The sequence below is a fragment of the Amphiura filiformis genome, chromosome 17 (genome assembly GCF_039555335.1).
Source record: "Amphiura filiformis chromosome 17, Afil_fr2py, whole genome shotgun sequence".
Classification (NCBI taxonomy): domain Eukaryota; kingdom Metazoa; phylum Echinodermata; class Ophiuroidea; order Amphilepidida; family Amphiuridae; genus Amphiura; species Amphiura filiformis.
Window position 1 is genome coordinate 55,910,834 of NC_092644.1, and position 20,793 is coordinate 55,931,626.

General features: G+C 35.1%; 1 protein-coding gene and 1 non-coding gene across 2 annotated transcripts in view; one reads left to right on the forward strand and one right to left on the reverse strand.

The window, feature by feature from the left end:
• Positions 1 to 20,793, forward strand: part of LOC140138019 (GTPase-activating Rap/Ran-GAP domain-like protein 3) — a 238,967-nt gene that overhangs the window by 61,092 nt on the left and 157,082 nt on the right. The window lies entirely within an intron of this gene.
• Trnat-agu (transfer RNA threonine (anticodon AGU)) lies at positions 943 to 1,016 on the reverse strand. The gene has a single exon. It is a non-coding gene; the product is annotated as a tRNA-Thr (tRNA).

A 20,793-nucleotide genomic window follows, 5' to 3' on the forward strand; every position in this document is an offset into this window, starting at 1 on the left:
TTGGTATGGGCTGATAGTCACCTGCACAATGTATTTGATTCTTCTATCATTTATAAAATTAATATGTGCATGTTTGGCTGACGACAATTAGCCAAACACACTGAATTGTAATTTTACAAAAATAATACAACTAACCTTCAGAACAGATCCTTGAAACATTGACTGACGCCTTTCAGCATTCAACATCTAGTTTACAGTTCTTATAAATAGTTGTGGCCGACTCAGAATCATTGTCCCTCGATCGCCATACCTGTGTATCTGTTTCACGAATCTAAAACATAGTATTCGATACAATTTCGTGACAAATAACAGTTAAATTAAGGTCGTGGTGGAGATTTCAAGCATACGGTTAATCAGGTTTACGTGTAGCGTATGCTAATCGAAGGTTTGTGGTTGGATTTCGAGTTTATAATGCCATGAATACCAAAAGCTTATAAGAAGACACCAAGTTGACCAATAATACTGTAGTAAGAACCAAGCAATACTTCACTGTATTTACTTCAATACTACTTGCGTGCAGTGCATTTCAAACTGTTTAGTATTTATCTATATTCATTGCAATGTAGTAATAACAACCTGCCTCGGGACAGTGTTTACTTGTACTGGAAATGAATACCAGAATAAGCAGTCGAACCAATCGGTGGCTACTAAATTCCCTAACACAAAAATAACTACACATTGAATCTGAAAGGAAAGGAATGAGTATAATGTTTTAGCTTATGGTAAGACCGGTTAATAATACTAACTACGGTATTTATTAAAATAATGTTGTCAACCATTCTCTGACAAAATCTGGATGTCAATGGCATGGCTGCGTATTAATGCTCTGTGTGCCAGCCTATCAACATGAAAAGTCTAAGAAAGTAATTATACTTAGTTAGGATGAACACATTTTAATCTTTCCTCAGAGTAGCCATAGCACATAAACGTTGAAAAACCCAGTGCACCTGGCCGGAATCGAACCGGCGACCTTCGCAAAACTAGTACGACGCTCTAACCAACTAATCCACAGAGGCACATTAGATATAAAGGTATTTAGTTGGAATGATAATCGTCGCATTCCTATCGGAAGGCATCAGAACACCATATTAACAAATGTGACTTTGTGTATTTGCACTGTTTCGTTTTCAACATTTATGTGCACTGGCTACTTTGGGGAAAGATAAAAATTTGTTCATAAAACGTTTTTGAGATAATTGCTCAAAATATCAAGAGCTATCGTAAGAACCACTAAACCAATACTACGCTTGTTTGTATAGTCTTGCAAGTTTACAGTTGTGAAATTTTTGAATTACAAAAAAACTGAAACTTGTCGTCTGCCCCAGCATGACATTCAAAAGACTAGTCGTGGATTTTTGTTTTGTCGTTTTTATTTAATTCCATTTAGTCAACTTGAAACAATCAGTCGTTTGTGAAATGGCCGTGAAACATATTTCTGTCTATTATTGTTCTAATATCTAGCAGGTCTGACATGAAATGCATATTGAAATGTCTATAAGCAAACGCTTGTTATTTCAGTGTCCAATGAATAACAAATATCATCAGTATATAATTCAGATCAATGTCCATCCTTTTACGTTTTATCTTGCGATAGTGAGAGTGGATCCCAATAGTAGCTTTTATTCGTTTTAATGACACAGCTGTACTGATATAAACCGTACGTGAATGATTATACATTAACTCATGATATGACAAATGACACAAACGCAAATATAGGACAACGGTAGAAGGCAAAGCAATTACAGATAAACTTGATAAATACAGCTGTTTCATTTTCCGTATAGCATATCCATATTACTGTTGATGTATAACAATTTGCATTTGATGACATTAAATAGCATTTTAATTCATCTCTTTCTTGTTTAACACATCCTATTTTGTTAGCTGGATAAATATCAGATACAAGATTTATAGGAACTCTATAAACTTACATAGGTTATTTACCTTTACATTGATTCAACCTTATAAAATCCAGGAACAGTAAACATTTGATTTACATGGCAGGAGCAATCGTCGATAACTTGTCCGAAGCAACAGACCATTTAACGGCCAATTGACAAAGCAGTACAGCACACATACTGGGGTGCGTTCAAGTGTGCGTGGGCCTTTTTCAAGAGAATGTCTACAAATTGCGCCCACTCTTATTGTGGCACCCTATTTAATAAATAAAATGTAAATTAAATAAATAATCCTTTGTTGAGTATTATATGAATATATTAAAACATACTGCGTTCAAACATCAGTCTACGTTGAATTCTAAATGTCATTGAATGGCATAGCAGCGTGACTGGCAAACGCCAATAATACTCATGGTCAATGCGCACACTGATTTCTCGAGATTGACTCTTGTCGATAAGGAGATGACATTAGCTTGACCATGCATCTAATGTTGTTATGCTTTGGGCATAATTTTACGATTTCACGGGGTTGTCATCTCATTTTATTCACATATTCACATCAGAAAATGTATGACATTTCATTGATTATGCATGTGATGTTGATATGCTTTGCGCATAAGTTTACGATTTCACGCGGTTGCCTCTCACATTTTATCAATTTATCTTTTACAATATAATAATAAATGCATGACATTTAATTGCTCCATTTCTTGCAATCATTGACCTTTACTGTTTCCAATCAAAAAGATTCTGTCACTTTATATTTTGCGTACTAAATATCATTTATAAACATCAGCTGACCTAATTCATTTTATAAAAAGTGAGAGTAGTTTTTCTCTGCCTGAAGACGCCACTAATCATGAATTCGTTAATTGGTTGCAGGCGGATTTTCAGTGGCATTGTTAATGGTACATTGTTACTGATAAAAAATAGTTGTCATATATTGGCTTCTTGTTTTCTACTATAATTGTTATAGTGACAGTTCTTTCGCACAAGAGACACCGGGAGCCCTGAGTATTTCTTAACTATAGTAAATACAGCCCGTTACACGCCTATGCGCTACAACTGCAAAATAATAATATTGGTAAGAAAGTATTTTTGTTTACCAATGACTAATACTGACTGATAATAATGACTGATATACGAGGGCCATTCAACAATTTCTACCTGTTGGGTCATAACTTTTGAAAATTTGCATACATATAGTTCATAATGTCATCTACAGGTGGTGACAAAATCAGGTCAAGACCATTTTCAGATTTTGGTTGGTGTCCTGAAAACCACAGTAAGACAGTAAGTAGCTACCTTTAACAACAAAAAAAGATATGACCCAACAGGTAGAACTTTTTGAATGACCCTCGTAAATTGACATTTAATCTTAGAATATGCCTCAACTTTAGGCACATCATCTTTTTTAGTCCTATAGCGCTATCGGTGCCCGAAGAGGTACCGATGGCACTTTTTATCGTACCCTGAAAATGTGTATTGTCATTCGTTTTTTTATTTAAATGAAAAACAATAACACTTTGCAACTGTAAATTATTATGCTTGATACAATTTATTACATCTTCAGAAAGTGATGTTAAGAGTTATCGGTACCTAGCCTGGCACCGATAGTTCTATAGGACAAATTCGATGTGGTGCCTTAGTACACTTTTAATAGAAAACAACCGATTGTTTTTACTGAGCTTGCTTTACAATATGAAGAACGGCACTTACGTTCAAATTTGACCTTGTCGTTATTCCTCGTCCACTGCGAATTATTGAGAGCTGTGTCCATGTGGTGGAGTCCTGTGACAGAGCAGAGAATTGGCGGATAGAATATTATATACCATCAGAGATTGTACTGGCTTGATTTCTGAATAAAATCACAAAGAACAAGTACACATTTCTTGATGTTGAATATCATCTTTATAATCTACTATTATAATAATGCAACTGTTTAATATTGCAATTGGGCTAGATGTAAAGATGAGGTGGTGGATACTTGGGATCCGGAGATGTGTTATGAAATTATTGTATAGTTTTGTGCGTAATATGCCGAACAATTTTACCGTAGTTTGTTTATTATTTCTATTAGGTTTATAATGTCAACTTTGGCGTCACAATTCTTAGCGTGTCCACGGCACAAGATTTAAATGTGCTTCAGCCAGTGCTGCACACATTTTTCAGCATTCTCATTGTAAACTGCTAAGTCAGCAGTTGTGCATGTTTGCTCCAGTTGAGGGCAACACAGTAGGTGATCCATTGTTTGTGGTTCTGTTCCACAATCGCAGGTTACATCTGCTGTATTCTTTCGATATCCCCATTTGCTGAGGTTGACTTTACATCTTCCTACACCAGACCTTAACCTATTAAAGCATTTCCATTCAACCCAACTTGCATCTGCACCAGGTGGTCGTTCTTCGCCAACAGGAATATTCAAAGTTGGTGGGTGATTAGTAGATCTCTCCTCCCATTTTGCTACTCTTTTACTGTTGGCTGATGTTTCAAGTGGAGTTACACTGTTTATGAACTTTTGAGATACCCTTGTACTTATTCTCATAGCACAAAATTCAAAACGTAAGTGCTCCATTGTGTTCTTCTTTAAACTTTTTCAATTAATCGTTTAATGGTTTGTTGCTCCGGACAAGTATTGACTTCAAATTAGCTATAGCTCATGCCATGATGTAAATCAAATCTTTACTGTTCCTGCACTGCAGGTAAAAGACCTTATCTAAATTTATACATACACAGAGTTCTACCAGAGCTTATTAAAGACAAAACAATTTAAGTACACTTTGATATGATAAATGGCAAGAGATTTAATTTGAACTGCCCTATTAAATTAACAAAATAATCTTTGCTGACATTACAGATACTTTGAGCCTTGCATCCGTTACTCTCCCGGCACTATCTCGACTATAGTGTTCCCTAAAGCTCACATAGGTTTCAAATATAGGAAATCATGATTTGATGCTTGATTTGATTTCATTATTATTGAAGCCATTTGTACCAAAAAGTCCCTTTAGACAAAAATTTAAGTCGTGGTGTAGCTTAAAGGGATACAAAATATGTTGTTGTTGCGGCAGGACAATCTATTATTAAGAGAGATTTTCTGAGAAATACTGATGCCATGGGAAAAAGGTGGAAGATGGGGGTCAGCAAATTTCAACCATATTTTGGCAATTTAATAAGTTTGGATAAGTGTTCATAATAATCAGTATAAAAAAATCTGCTATGCCCCCTCCTGGGAAATATGGGCCCCCTAAAATATGCCCCCTAACACGTATTTCCCGGACTTGTAAATTGCCGTTTTATGCCATTTTTGAACAAATTTTGGGCACCTAAGACAAGCATCTATGAAAGTAAATTTTTCTACACATCTTCTTTCATCCTTTGTCTTTATCAAAAAATATAAAACAACAACTGTTTATATTGGGATGTTCCATTTATGAACAGGGTGGGGCCCATATTTCACATTTTACAACTTTTGAAAAAAGTGAAATATCCCTCTACTTTGTGACGTCATTGTAGGAGTTCCTCAATCTTTCTCAAATTGTTCATTACAGGAGAGAACCTCTGTACATAGGTCATTTATATAATGCAATAAAAATCATGGAGACTTTTTTACTTTTCATAGAACACAAACATGGATTTTCCCAATATGTGACATTGGTATAATGATGCTGTATATAACGCCAACACCAAATATAATATCTTTTCACTGTAGCGGTCCCTTTTCTTGAGCCAATAGTCAGTTATTCCATATAGGAGTTAAGAACCACATTTAAGAATGCAAATCAAGTACAGGGGTAGGTGTTTCTCTTTTACAGCATATTAGTAAAATCGCCAGTAGATAATGCTCCTTGAATATGAGCCCCTCTCATGTCACAAGCTCGTATTCATACATGTTAGTGGTATTATGATTATTATGAAAATCACAAGCTCCTATTCTGATTCTTAATCATTTCACATGCATCAGTACTTAAGCTATAGGAACTAGGCCTAGTAGGGCCCCATACCCCAAAGTACTAAATCCTAATAACCTGGGGGTGGAACTTAATGCTAGGAGTGGGCTATAAATGGGACTTGTTTTGTTTTGCTTCGGGATAAGGTTTTTGTATGTTCTATTTAACCTAGGCCTATCTCAACATGAAAATTACAAAATGTTAAGCCTGGGTTTCAAAAAAGAATGTGCACAGCAAAAATCCAAAATGGCCACATTTTCCCCTGAAAATCACATTTTTAGCCATAACTTTGTCATTTTTGGGTCTTTTTACCAGGTTCTGGTGTCTAGTCTATGTTTTTTTTTTTTTTGTCAATCAATCTATTTATGCAGTTAGAAGTAGTCTCAAATCTTCATGTGTTGAGTTACGACCATTTCTGACCCAATGCACCTTTTTTACCCACATTTTGAACCAGGCCCATAGACCTCATATTTAAATTACAGAAAAAGCTAGACAACAGGTAAAAACTTACATAACACTATAAATTGGAAAAACGAAATAGACACACAACATACGTTACATCAAGTAAAAAATGTAGATTTTTGCATTGCATCTCTTTTTTTACACTGTCAGTATGGGAGAGCTCCAACTAAGCCATGTGTATTGACCCTTGACCTTCTACGGTGACAGTGGTATGTTAAAATAAGATGAGGGAAAGAAAATTTGTTATCCCCAATACTGGCTATTTGGGAGTAAAACTTTTAAGGACATCTCCACAATATGAGGTAAAATTTACAAAAAAAAAACCATAATATAAATGGCTACTTGTTATGTTGCTACGGAAACTGATAAGTGTCACAGGCACAATCTCAAACTGCTGCATGATAGTGTCCTAGATATCATCATCAGTGCCATGTTGTCGCTGCTAACTTTCATCTCCGGTATCAGTACCAACGCGCATCAGGTGATCCACTCGAAGGTTTTGTCCCCCGCGTTTCATCCCCATTATCATCAAGGTAAAACCCAATATACCAACTTTTGTTGCCTCCCTCATCCCAGAAACAACATTTTGAGCAATTTGTTGCATTAAAAAAGTTTGTATTACACTTAATGAGTATATTATTGATATAGGGATTCTTTAATTTTAAGTTACATGTATTAGGAGATTTCAAAGGGAAGGCAATTGCCATGGCAATGGCCATTTATACTAATATTTAAGCGAATTTCCCCAGTAATCTATGATCTTTGAATTTTGGGCAGTTTGACCCCAAATTGACCCATTTTCTTCATTTTGAGCAATTTGTTGCATTAAAAGTTTGTATTACACTTTATAAGTATACTATTGATATACATGGATTCTTTAATTTTAAGCTACATGTAGGCCTATTGGAGATTTCAAAGACAAGGCAGTTGTCATGGCAATGGCCATTTATACTAATATTTAAGCGAATTTCCCCAGTAACATTAAGCAAATTCGATTTCACAAGAAAAGTATAGGCCCTCTCCGAATAACTGCTAACAGAGCCCATTTTAGTACTAATTTCGATGTTGAAATAGCAGCATCACTTTCTAACATTTGTTAATAAAAACTGAACCTTACCTGTACTAAAGATAGACAAAATTGGAGCTTAAGTGAAAATTTAGGCTTTATTTAATACAGCTAAAAATAAAGAAAACTATTGTCATGCGTGGTAGAATTGCCGCTTAAAAATGTTGATTTTTTACATGCTTTTCACTATGATGGAGAGGTTATTTGGTGGTCTGCGCCCCTTAAGTCACTCAGATGAAAGAGAGCAGTTTACTAGTATATTGACCATCAAAGGATCCTCAATACAAACCCCAAAATCCATATAATGTGTCAGCATTTTTTTTTTTTCTAAAATCGAGAATCATAGATACATAAGCGTTTTTATGTTTAACACAATAACACCCCTACTTGATCAATGTAGTGTTCCAATATATTATTGTCTTTGTTGTTAACTACATAGTGATAGAAAATAATTATTGTAGGCCCTACCTGCGTTCCTTAGAAGAAAAAGGTAATATTCATTTGAGGGTGCATAAAGCATGATGCAAAAAGGTTATTTTTAAATCAGCACAGACATAATTTTAGTACTGACCCGGGGTACTGAACCCCTTTATAGAATAGTCCTGTTCTATAAGCATTTATCCAACATAATTTAGGCCCCAATTTATTATGTAATAGTTTTGTTGATGTTGTTTACTTCTGATAGGCTCCCTTTTCATCAAATTTCATTTTTAAACTTAGAAAAATCACCGTACCTGAGTTTAGCGTGAAAATATCGCAATTTTGCACTTTTCTGAAAATGAGCATAAAGTAAGATGTGCTCATTTTAAAACGGAAAAAGTCTCCACGATTTTTATTTGCTCAATTGTTCAACCTATATCTACTTTATCCAACAAGTAAATAACTTTGACAAAAATATTGAGGAACTCTCACAATCATCTTGCCAACTTTGCTTCAAAATTAGTATTTTGCACTTTTCTGAAAAAGAGCATAAAGTAAGATGTGCTCATTTTAAAACGGAAAAAGTCTCCACAATTTTTATTTGCTCAATTGATCAACCTATATCTACTTTATCCAACAAGTAAATAACTTTGACAAAAATATTGAGGAACTCTCACAATCATCTTGCCAACTTTGCTTCAAAATTAGTATTTTGCACTTTTCTGAAAAAGAGCATAAAGTAAGATGTGCTCATTTTAAAACGGAAAAAGTCTCCACGATTTTTATTTACTCAATTGATCAACCTATATCTACTTTATCCAACAAGTAAATAACTTTGACAAAAATATTGAGGAACTCTCACAATCATCTTGCAAACTTTGCTTCAAAATTAGAATTTTTCACATTTACACAATTGCTGAAAAGGCCATTACACCCCTCTCTGAAAATGGAACAACCCAAATGTTGTACAAAGAATTTTTAATTGTTATGTCGAGACAAAATGTGTATTATTACTGTGAAGTATAAATAAAATGTCTGCAGATGCGCGTTATTACGTGGCTCTAATCAAAAGTTAGTGCACATTTCAAAGTTTTTGTGTCTGAGAAGACAATCATGGGGGTCAATTTGAGGGGGGTCCAGAATCTCCCAGTGGGGGGTCCTCAAAATGTTTTAATACCTCCACTGTAAATACTCATGGACACATGTTTGATTGACAAAATATGAACAAAATTTGCTGACCCCCATCTTCCACCTACCATCTGAGTCTATCGGATAAACCCTCTTAATGCCTTTTGCTGTGTCGTACAAAATAAAACTTAACAATAAAATGTTATGATATTGTATTTCCGACCACAATTGAGTATCATCCTGACCCAGTATTTTTGACTCTATACCCGATATCATTAACCCACAAATGACGGGAATTATTGGATCGTAATGGTTAATTGATGACAGATGACAAGTGTTCCTACCGAGAAACTTCTTCGATTTACTCAAACCACTATGCCCTTTTGCGAACTGCGGAGCAAGCCTACTCTTTTTTACTTTAAAAGAGTACATTATTTTTATAAAATATATTTATACATAGATTGGTCTACGTTTTGCTAAATGATAGGATAACAGCATATTCATCAATCAACCCAATCCGCAAGATTTACCGGTTGTCGTTAACCCCCACGTGTTTGTTGCAGATCCTTTTTCTAAAGTGAGTGAACAGAATGGCCATACAATTAGCTCGAGCTATTTGGTAGTACTTTGTGTGAGCATTTTGGCAAGTCACCTTCCGTTCGCAGAGGTTACGCAATCATTTAATATTTTACTCCTTTGTTTCTTTTTGTTTTGTTTTTCTTGCTCTTCTTCTTCTTCTTCTTCTTCTTCTTCATCTTCTTCTGCATTGCCATATTCTCGTTTGTCGTATTCTTGGCTTCTCCCATGCAATTACATAAAGTGAGCGTAATAATACGCGTTTAATTGGTATTTCAAATTCTTGTTGTTAAGCTCCAGAAGATATGACGTCTTTTTATTCATACTATCTTATTGTGTTCAACTGTTCATATTGAGTTTACCATAATACTGATCACCGTGACGGAACTTGAACCATTTTCATTTGTAATATTATACCATAGTTAGCCTCTTAGGAAATTAAGGTAATGGGTAATCAACTATTTAATGTAAATAAGAAGAAATGCTTGAGTTACTTGCATTACTAGTATAACCTTCAAAATGCGCCATTTATTGCATCTACTGGATTTATTATTAATATTCTCTCACCCACAATCTCATGAACTTTAATATGTATTCTTCAGCATGTTCAGTGTTCATGAAAGCGAAACCAAGGAAAACATAATATCTTAGTCAGCTAATAAAACATTTATGTGCGCACGAAACATAGTAATTGATTTTTTTACGTTAAATTGGGGGATGAAATCGCTTGGTGTTTGAACATTTTGAAAGATCATAATTGTTCTGCTTGTCCATGAAGTAAAACCAAATCTGTAAAGGCAAGAAATGGACATAAATACAAAATAACATAGACTTGTGTTTGAAATATTCAATAAGGTTATCAAATAAATAATTGACAAATCCATAATGGATACGTCCCAAGGTCCATAGTTGATAATAACCGCACATATTAAAGGCTACATTACTGTAATTCCTTCTAAATGTTGCAATAGAATAATATGCTGTATTGTATTGTATTGCATTGGTTTTATCTAAGACTAACTTTCGTCTCAGGTTTTATTTCCACCTTGTGCATATTTCATGTGAGCTTATTTCTTATGCGTTTTGTAATCCTCACCATAATACCCCCACGTGTCGAGATTTGCACGTTGTGATTATGCCTTCTGCCTTCCTTGGATGTGATAGTCATTTATTAGACAGAGTCGTCATGTCTCTTTAATATATCTCAAACTCACACCAATAGTTAGTAGGAAAATGCAAATATCTTGCAGAATTCCAAGCGTGTAAAGAGTACCGGGGTAAACCCTGGTGATGTAAAAGATGCATTTACTATGCATACGATCAATCCTCCATTGTGTGTTTAATCAGTGTTATGAAAGAAAAGTTTTTTCAATCGAACTTTAATATGTTAATTGCGGTATAAGCAATATGGGTAATTAAACAGAAATAAGGCGAGATGGATGGCAGGATCCATATTTTTTAGTTTTAGCCATGGAACTCGAAACCTGCAGTTTTATATATCTCTCAATATTAACTGACATATTGATCTTATAGTAATGAGGCAAGGAAGCCAATAATTACACTTATATTTCAATGGGTCTTGCTTTTCGTGATTTCAGGTCAATAATGTATCAAGATGAAAGCGTTTGGCGTGAAAATTACACCCTTATATCACTTGGTATCTCCCTTAGAGAACCCATACCATTCATCTTGTGCTTAATTTATCTAAATATTTTAACACAAATGCCGCTAGGTCATGCTCCCTATCGACCCACCCTAAGCCAATAAGAAATGTAAAATCACTTTATGCGTAAACTTTTAAGTTAAAAGTCGATAGATCATTTCCAAAACATACATTTTAAGCACTAGCAGATCTAAGATCCATATGCCTTGAAGCTGATTCTTTTTATCTTTTCCTCTTTTAACTTTTCCAAAACATGCCTCGGATGTACGCATCTCTAGATTCATCCACTATTCAACCACCGGTAATCATGTTAATCTACATGTAATTAAAACACAGCGCTGGTGAAGAGGATGGGTGGTGGGCTGATGCCCATAGGGAGATATGTTTGGAAGTAACATGTATTTTCTAGACTTGCAGAGAGTACAAAAAATAATGGCCTATACCTCTAACATACACTGTTTGTAGAGGTCTCACGTCAATGGTGAGAGCACTGTGTGTTGTGTATAGGAAAATGAACAGTAACAGCAGTATGACTAAGGAAGTTATACGGAATAAATGCCTCTGAAAATCTCAACTAATTTTAATTAAAGAGGTAATGAACAGCGAATAAGAATAATTACTATTTTATTGCCAGGTTTCATGCACGATGCACATCATTAATTCGCCGCAAAAGGAGTGATGTAACAGGATTAATTACCTTTGCGATAGGTGTACACTATTGTTAATGCATTGCCCTGTACTAGACGTTACACTGTTCCTCTGGATTACACCAAAGGACAACGATATAAAGACCTGGAGTGTTATTCTATAGATGAGTTGACTTGTCACGTCATTGCCTGGCAGTATGCGCGCGTATCATCACATTTTCCATTGTATTTACCTGGCAGTATGCACGAGCATCATATTTTGTCCAGGGCTCGTGCTTTTGAAAGTCCCGCCACATCATAATAAGACTATTGAACAGTGTAGTAGCTGTATGCAGTTCGCTCAAGCATATCGATATAGCAGTCCTTTTACTTTGTTGATAAACATTGAGGTCAACCCATCTATGGAAATTTCACATTATGTTGATTCCATGTATGTTTCACTCGCACCTGTAAGATTAATGTCTTTGAAAAGAGCGGTATGATTGCACACGTACATAAGTAATGAGTGCAGCATGCTTAGGCCCTATAGTGCAAGGCAATATATTCACAAATAGTGTAGACCTAAACGCTATTGTAATTAATCCTGTTACATCACTCGTTCTACACCGAATTGTATCAGTTAAACATGGGCGTCTTTGGAAGTGAGCATGACCTTGAGTATCTCGTATCTCCACTATTTGATGACCTAAAACTAATTTGTTGTTTTCTTGATTAAATTCATTTTTGTTTAAATCACCTGCATAACTGTAGGAATTAAAATATTAATTTTGAAAATTCCCCAAAGAGCTCCAAATGTTTCTTTTTTTTATTATTATTGATCACTGCATGTCGACCAGTTGGCGTAGATGATAACAATGTCGGCTCTAGTCGTATGTATTTAGAGCCTGTTTACTGATTACTAAAACTGTTTGCTGTTCATACAATTAATCTTTGATTCCCGATTGCAATACAAAGTCTAATCTTAAAGCAGGAAAGTTTCATCAAGCGGTTGATGAACCGAATTTCACTTTAAAAAGAATAAAACACGGAGTGATGCTGATCGTGGCAATGATAAATCGTTTGAATTTATATCTATATTTTGCCGGCAGGAATACCGTGACATTCTTCTGTTACACTTTCAATCATTCAGTTATTTTACGCATGGGACAACAAACACCAGCTGTTTTGAAATGGGCTTATCGGTCAATAATTTTACCTATTAAAAAGCTATGCTATTATTTAGCGGAATCAATGACATATAAACTAAATGTAGTAGGCTATAATACATTATTGCATTTAAAGTTTTTGCAAAATATTCTGAAAAAACTATTCAAACGTACATATTTCTTCTTTTATCCAGAAACGTGCCATGGGAATAGAAACAAAGAAACAAACAGGTTAATTTATCATTCAGGCGACGTTATCATTCGCACGCATCGCTAACACTTTGATTGGAACTGAACTGTTGTACAATGTATGTAAACAATATGCTATGGGTTCGTGCGATGCACTAATACTGTCATGCAGTACATAAAACTAATGGAGCTTTTAAGGTCTTTTTTTATAAATAATACATTCATCCATGTTGGAAAAGAGAAGAATGAGATTAGCCGACTGAAGGATCACGGATCACTTGTTTCCTCCTTCGTCATCAAAACAGAGTTCATATTATATTGAAGACATTGCTAACATCTGACATAATGTTGGTTAGTGTTTTTGCCCCTACATTTTCAGTGCACACTTTCAAATACAGTAAGCAAAATGATTAAGGTACAAGTTATGTTTACCCCTGTATGTCCTAAAAAGACAGATAATTCATACTTGGGACCAGCAGCCAATAACTGCATCCTTTAGCTCGTATTTAAGACATCATTTGTTGAAATCGTTCAAGAAATAAAGAAACGACCATCTAAAAAACCCAAGGAAGATGCCATTTCAAAAGTTGCAGTTTGCTCAATTGCATTGCATGCCCTATTGATTTGTACACAAAGCGTTCTCGAACAAGAGAACTAGCGCCGTGCTTCGATTGATTTATAGCACATTAAAATTACCGTTTTCATTGATTGGAACACAAAAGTGCAACTTTTGATTTCGTTTCTTCCTTAGGTTTTAGATCACCGCTCCTTTAATGCTCAACCAATTTCAACAAATGAGGTCTTAAATCAAAGAGTACAGGTATCGACTACTTGGTTTTTTTCTTGTCTTTGTTCAGGATACACAGGATACACAGTGAACATAACTGTTACCTTAAATTTTTGTAGCTTTGATTCAAACCGTGGGCCTGTGATTTTCCTTTTATTTGTTAAAAATGATTATGATGATTTAGTTCGAACTTTACAAGTATTGACGCCAACGTCATGTATTTGTCGTAGCAGATAGGTTTTTCTATCCATGACTATAAATTTTAGCTCTGACCATAAGGATTATGCAGTATAATTGAGCAATCAATGACCTACTGAGGCATATGTTGGTGACTTTTATGAAAATTACATGGGATATGAAAGATGGACATGAATTGATGGCATTTTATCTAAGGGTTTAAGGTTATATCCATGGACTTGTAGCAGGTCTAACATTCAAACGGTGTTTTCCATGTCTGTATAACAGGTGTGACCGTGTGAATTTGGCTGTTCGTAATAGCCGATATGTAGCAATATAGTTTATTAACAAACTGTTTCGTCTCATACTAATCACACACAAAATTGGTTTTTCATGCAAACTAGACGTATCTTTGGTTTCCGATTGCATATAAGGAGACAACGAAAAGTAAAAGGTAGTGACAACAATGATACATCGTTTTATTTTGAATCCATGTTTTGCCGGCAGAAATGATTCCCTTTGCGTTCCTATTATACGTATGTGACTGACTTTCAATCATCCGGTTAATGCATGGGATAACAAAACCAGCTGCTTGTAAAGGGGCGTTATCTGTCAATATCTCTTTCTATAAATATATATCTTTTCTACAAATATATATTTTACCTCTCTTAGGTGGCATCTAATATAAAACGTTACTATATTTAGTAAATTTGATCTTCAGCTAATAAGCAAAATCAGGATCATATGCAATATTCAAACTTGCACATTACGGTACTTCCTATTACCCAGAAATATGTCTTGTGAGGTTGCATGAAGAGACAAAAGAGCAAAAAGTAAGTCATGTATGACTTATAATTCGCACGCATCGCCAACATTTTGTTTGGAACTGAACAGTATGTAAACAATATACCTCTATGGTTTCGTATGATCCACATACATGAAATTGACAGTTAAATAGAGCAGTAGTTCGGTCTATTCACAATACGATGCGCCTGAAGTGGTTGCTGCGGAAAAGCCAAAATATGCAGTGTATCATAGTAATACAACACAGGGACATAAAAACATTTTCATTTATATATATTTTTTTTTGAACAAGTTCATTAGGAATGTTGATATCAACTGTGAATTTTGTTCATTTGAACAATTCAAGTAAAAACGAAGTTGGTTTACTCACGTTTTTAGTGACGTTTCACCACTACACTAGTGGCTTCATCAGACTGGCCAAGTCTGATGAAGCCACTAGTGTAGTGGTGAAACGTCACTAAAAACGTGAGTAAACCAACTTCGTTTTTACTTGAATTGTTCAAAATGAACAAAATTCTAATTTTTCATTATAGTCGATTATCTATTATTATTAATCACGTAGAATCTTTCGTAGACCTGTTTTCAACATTATTATTTTCACACTAGCGTGAAAATCCAATGCTGGCGTTGGAGGTCAAAACGTGAACTGGCAAGAGTAACCGCTGGCGGCGCACCATAGCAGATTGTCCGCATCAGGCGGCATAGGAAGCGCAACACGTGACGTACGAGGCTGGCGAAGATACAGGGCTGACAGCCCCATTCAATATACACGGTTAGCAATTACAAATGGAAAATTAACATACTTGCAGTGTGGTACACTGTCGTACCCCGACGGTTTTAGAGTAAGATAATTTTGCTTTGACACCACATAACAAATTTAGAATTGTTTGTGAAGATTTCATGATTATGTGTTAATCCAATGGTGACCTCAAAATTGGCGATATCGCTTCCATCACCGCCTGGTCCGCATGATGGATCACTTTCTGCTCTATGTAATTCAACTCATGCATTGTGTACTGATAGGGTGAAAGCCGGGAGCTATTATAAAGTATATCGACTTTTAAATTGCACACAAAATATATAATATTAGTAAATCACCAAAGCGAATGGCAACGTAGGTACTATGTGGAAAAGAACTGTATTATCACCACTTTGTTAACAATAACAAAGTATATGTGCCCAAAGATTTATCTTTGGCATGTCGCTTTTTAAGTTGAAATATCACCAAAAATATCAAATTTTTGAAAAATGTCACAAAATTTAAAACAAATATGAACCTTCCAAAATAAATACATATTCGCAATCGGCGGCTCAGTCACTACCTGCCGCTGTGATCTGGGGTAACTCGTTGCTTCCCCTCTCCAATTATCTGTACTTCATGTTTGCCCATACTCCAGCCCTTAACGCTATACACGCTAAGATTTTAAATAATATTAGATGCTCATCATTCACTCTTTGAGTGATGGCATTAGGTGTAAAGCGAGGAAAACCGAATATACATCTCATCTCAAGGCTCAAGACTCATCTCACCTTGTCGTTTCATTCGTAATCAAGGTAACTCGTATCCCCAGCAACCATGATATCACCACGTTTGTTCGAAACAATCAATAATGTGCTGCTCGGTGTTCATTCCACGAGATCTATAATAATTAAAGGGTTGTCTATTGTACACTGCCTCATTTCAAATATATAGTTTTAGTTTTGGTTTTGGTTTTGGTCACGTGGTTTCCTATTGTCCTGCCTAACCACTTGAATCATAAGATATCGAACTCATTGTTTCTACCTTTTGTTTAAAACCGAACATTTGTGTCAGTCAGTTTCGGTTTTGGTTTCAGTTTCTTATAAGTGGTGTGGATCGTAAAATTATTTGATTTGAAGTTACCTACTCTAAGTATACAAAAGAAATGTTTAAATTTCGCAGTGCAATATTCACGAGCAGAGAAGTCGAACAAAGCAGTCTACATTTGAAAGCATTGATTTAGTTTGAAAGCATTGACTTGAGACTACGAATTAGCCTAAGCTGATTTCACTGTGAAAATATATAGACCATCGAAATATTTCCACAGACATTACAATAGCCACTTGACAGATTATGACTTCATTGATATCAACACTATTATACACAACTCTATTTATGTGCATGTCGCATGACGGAAGATCAATATCATAGAAAGCTGGTTTAAACTAACTTTTATTCAATTTATTTATTGGAGAATAGAGAGAGAGAGATAGAAGAGATTGCCAGGGAAAGAGGGTATGTGTGTGTGTGAGGGGGGAGGGGTAAGGGTAAGGGAGAAAGAGAAACAGAGGGAGAGAGCATTGGAAGTGGGAAGGGAAGGAGGGGAGAGGGGGCTCAAGAGTGGAGTGGAATAATAGGGAAGAGTCGATATCGAGTGTGGGGGGGGGGGGGGAGGAGGTTATATATAGGTGGCGGAGGGAACATAGGTAAGAGGTATGGGTTGTGCTTTCCGGGGAATAATCTAATTCATAATCAAATCATCTCCATCATCATGCATCGTATATATTTCAGACAAATAAACAAAACACCCCCCCCCCCCCCCACCCCTCAATATATGCACATGATTTCTACATGTAGGCCTAGGTCTCGTATATATCCAACGATGTCTATGCATAACTTATCAAACGAATCTCGGATACCATATACGTATGGTTATAGGCCATTATACTTTTGATTATATATACCCTCTTGTGTCCTCCCAGCACAATAGTGTTATGATTGCATACCAGTTCATCTCCACATTTTAATCCCTTGATTTTTGGTTTCTGAACAATAGAGAAACCAAAACTATATATTTGAAATGAGGGACTGTACAATGTACAGTGACCATAAGTAACCTCGTTTAAGGGTAGACAAAGTACTGTTGGTCGAAGCAGCCAAAAAATATCGATTTTCATTATGTAAATCAATATATTATTGAAAAATAACACTTTGAAAGTTCATTCTACAAACCATATACTTTCAAACTTTGCTTGATTTATCGTTTTTAATGAGTTATATACGTTTATGTAAGTGTTGCAGGTGTTTCAGCCCTCCCTCAAGAATCACAGGACCTACAAAAGTATATCTGTGATATTTCAATTCAAATAATGACCAATTTTTGGGGGAATTCCCAGAGCGATAAATGGGGAAAATTTTTGGGAATCTCACGTATTCTTTACGGTGGTGCCTTTAATTTCTGGAATAGCCCAATGTTTTCAAAACGATGCACTGTGTTTTTATAGGAGGAAACGCCCAAACTGGTAAAATGAAAAACAAAATTCTGTAGTTACTAGAAAATACTTAAAAATGTTCCAATTTGATCAGAAAATATGTTGTTATTTTAAACAGTGATGGCAATCTTATGGTCGTCTCATAAATATTTCAATATTTTATCTCTAGAATCTTATCTTATTACAATTTAATACCAATTCATTCGTTCTGCGTAAATGTTTTAGATAAATTCTTTCATTGGAAAATGCCATGCAATTTACGTCATACCTCAGTGATAACAACCTTTCTGAAGCTTTTACACAATATGTGCATTATCACAAGAAAAACGAAACGACGTTGTCTGAAAGGAGAATAATTTTTGTTCCTTTGTACTTTATATCTTCTCTTGAAATGGTGTGAGGAAAACTAACCTACGGTTTATCCCTTGAGTGCACTTCTGTTTTATTGTTAACTTTCCTTTCTTATGGCGCTGATCTAATACTTATATTAAATTTTTCAGCAGGTGAAGGAATTGAAACACATTATCGTCTGAAATCTGTTATCAAAGCAGATATAGCAAAAATGATATCCGGTTTGAAGTTTCAAATGCATTTGATAATTGGTCCAATGTTACATTATGGCATAGCTTATGGCTGGTTTTAGCATGAAATCGAAATGTTTTCCTGAATCTGCTGAATAATAGTTAGGCTAATATTCTCGGAAACCTCATAAAGTGAAAAGAAACACTTACTAGAAAAGTTTACAAGTGGACTTTACACGCGAATAGTTATGGTTTTTTTGCTTCTGCGGTTAAAGAGTATGCGTCTTTTTTACTTAAATCATAGCAGCGAACGATTTACGGAATATATTGTTCAAGCACACATCATATTCCATAGCTAGTGATTAAGCTCTGATTCACATGATATCGGTGTAACCGAACTTCTGCTTCAATGTGTATACAGCAGCTAGAATTTGTAACTTAATACCAGGTCTAGGATCACGTTATCAACATTATGTGATAAAATTACATATAATTTGATTAATTTCTGTAATTACAGATGTTCATGACAGAATATAAATACACTTGGTAGATCTGCTCAAATGAGCCATATGTTCCTCACAAGAGATCCAACATTATGGTGGAAGATGGTATCAACTATTTGCAATACAAACCTTGAAACTAGGTGTTCTATAAATACAATTCTGTCATTATTTAAGTACCAAACACTGTAAGAAAATCAACTTGGTCCGACATGTTACCCATATTACTTGGTTACACTACATAAAACAATCAAATGACAAGGAAACATCACGTGGATTAAATTGAATTTCAAGGTATCAAGTAAGTACATACCTAGAAATTGGCACTAGAATATTATATTACTGATGAATACAGTATTAAATTTAAAACTCTTGATAATTTGATTTCTACCTACCTCGGTAATTGAATAACTGTTGTACCTCAAGAGGGTTAGTATTTAACATAGAAAACAATATTGACCACAGAAAATATCTTAGCATGGAAAAATATTTGTCACAGAAAACATATATATCACGGAAACAATATTTATTATGGAAAAATATTTATCACTAAAAAATATTTGTCTCGGACAAATATTTATCAGGGACAATTTTATCTTTGCTTCATTTCATATTCAGTGTTTTTCACCATGCATTAATAATCAAGTGTTTCTAGCCTGTCTTCGTAACCATTTCACTTCTCGTTTAACCCTAGAGCTACGAATGGGGATTGTACCCCCTCCCAAAGATTGTGTATCCGTCATAAACAAAACGCATGCGTTTACGTCCAAACGACCTAAGCTAATCGTTAATCCATCCTTTGCGCTCATTTTGTATGTCTTTGTGTGTATTTGTTTATTTTGTTTGTGTATTTGCTACAGCTTGTTTTGGTTTTTTTTGCGTTTTATTTCTTCTTTTACCTGGGACACCCAATCATTGAAACACAATTAATAAGGAGAGTGAGGGTGGGGTGTGTTTGTGGTGGTCCGTAGGTGGGGTTAGGACGAGTGGTGGGGATGTATAGGTGTGGGTATCAGTGTGGGCATATGATTTGTATGCTGAGCTAGCTAGAGTGTGTGAAAAAAATTACCTAAACATATTCGTAATAGTTATTTTTGTGAGAATATCCAGGTCAAAGAAAGTCACCCTCGCTGTCACAGTTGCCGTATACGCGTCATGCATGAAATCTTTGCTTGAATACAGGTACAATTTATGCGTAAGCAGTATAGTAGTAAACAGTTCCTTTGGTGCATATAGAGTACCTGATTTAATTATTATTTACTTTGCATATCATCAAACAAAATTAAATAGATAATCATGTAATGTATTCTAAGAAATTGTAGCTTCTATAACGAATGATAAAACATAATTTCTTTCAATCTTTAGTTTTAAAGCTTTATATTAAGGTAACCTCCACATATTGCATTTCATGAACGATTCATTTGTTAGTGTGGCAGTGGTTAACTGTTATTCTTTTAATGCGAAATAAATCTTGAATTTCATATTATTCACTCTAGTATTTTAACCTCAGAAAAGATCACATTTACAATGAAGTGGCATAACAAGCAATACTGTTTTTTGTTCAATGAAAGTTTACGTTAGATTTAACTGGATTATTCGAAAAGAAATTTACATTGTTTAGCCTTGACC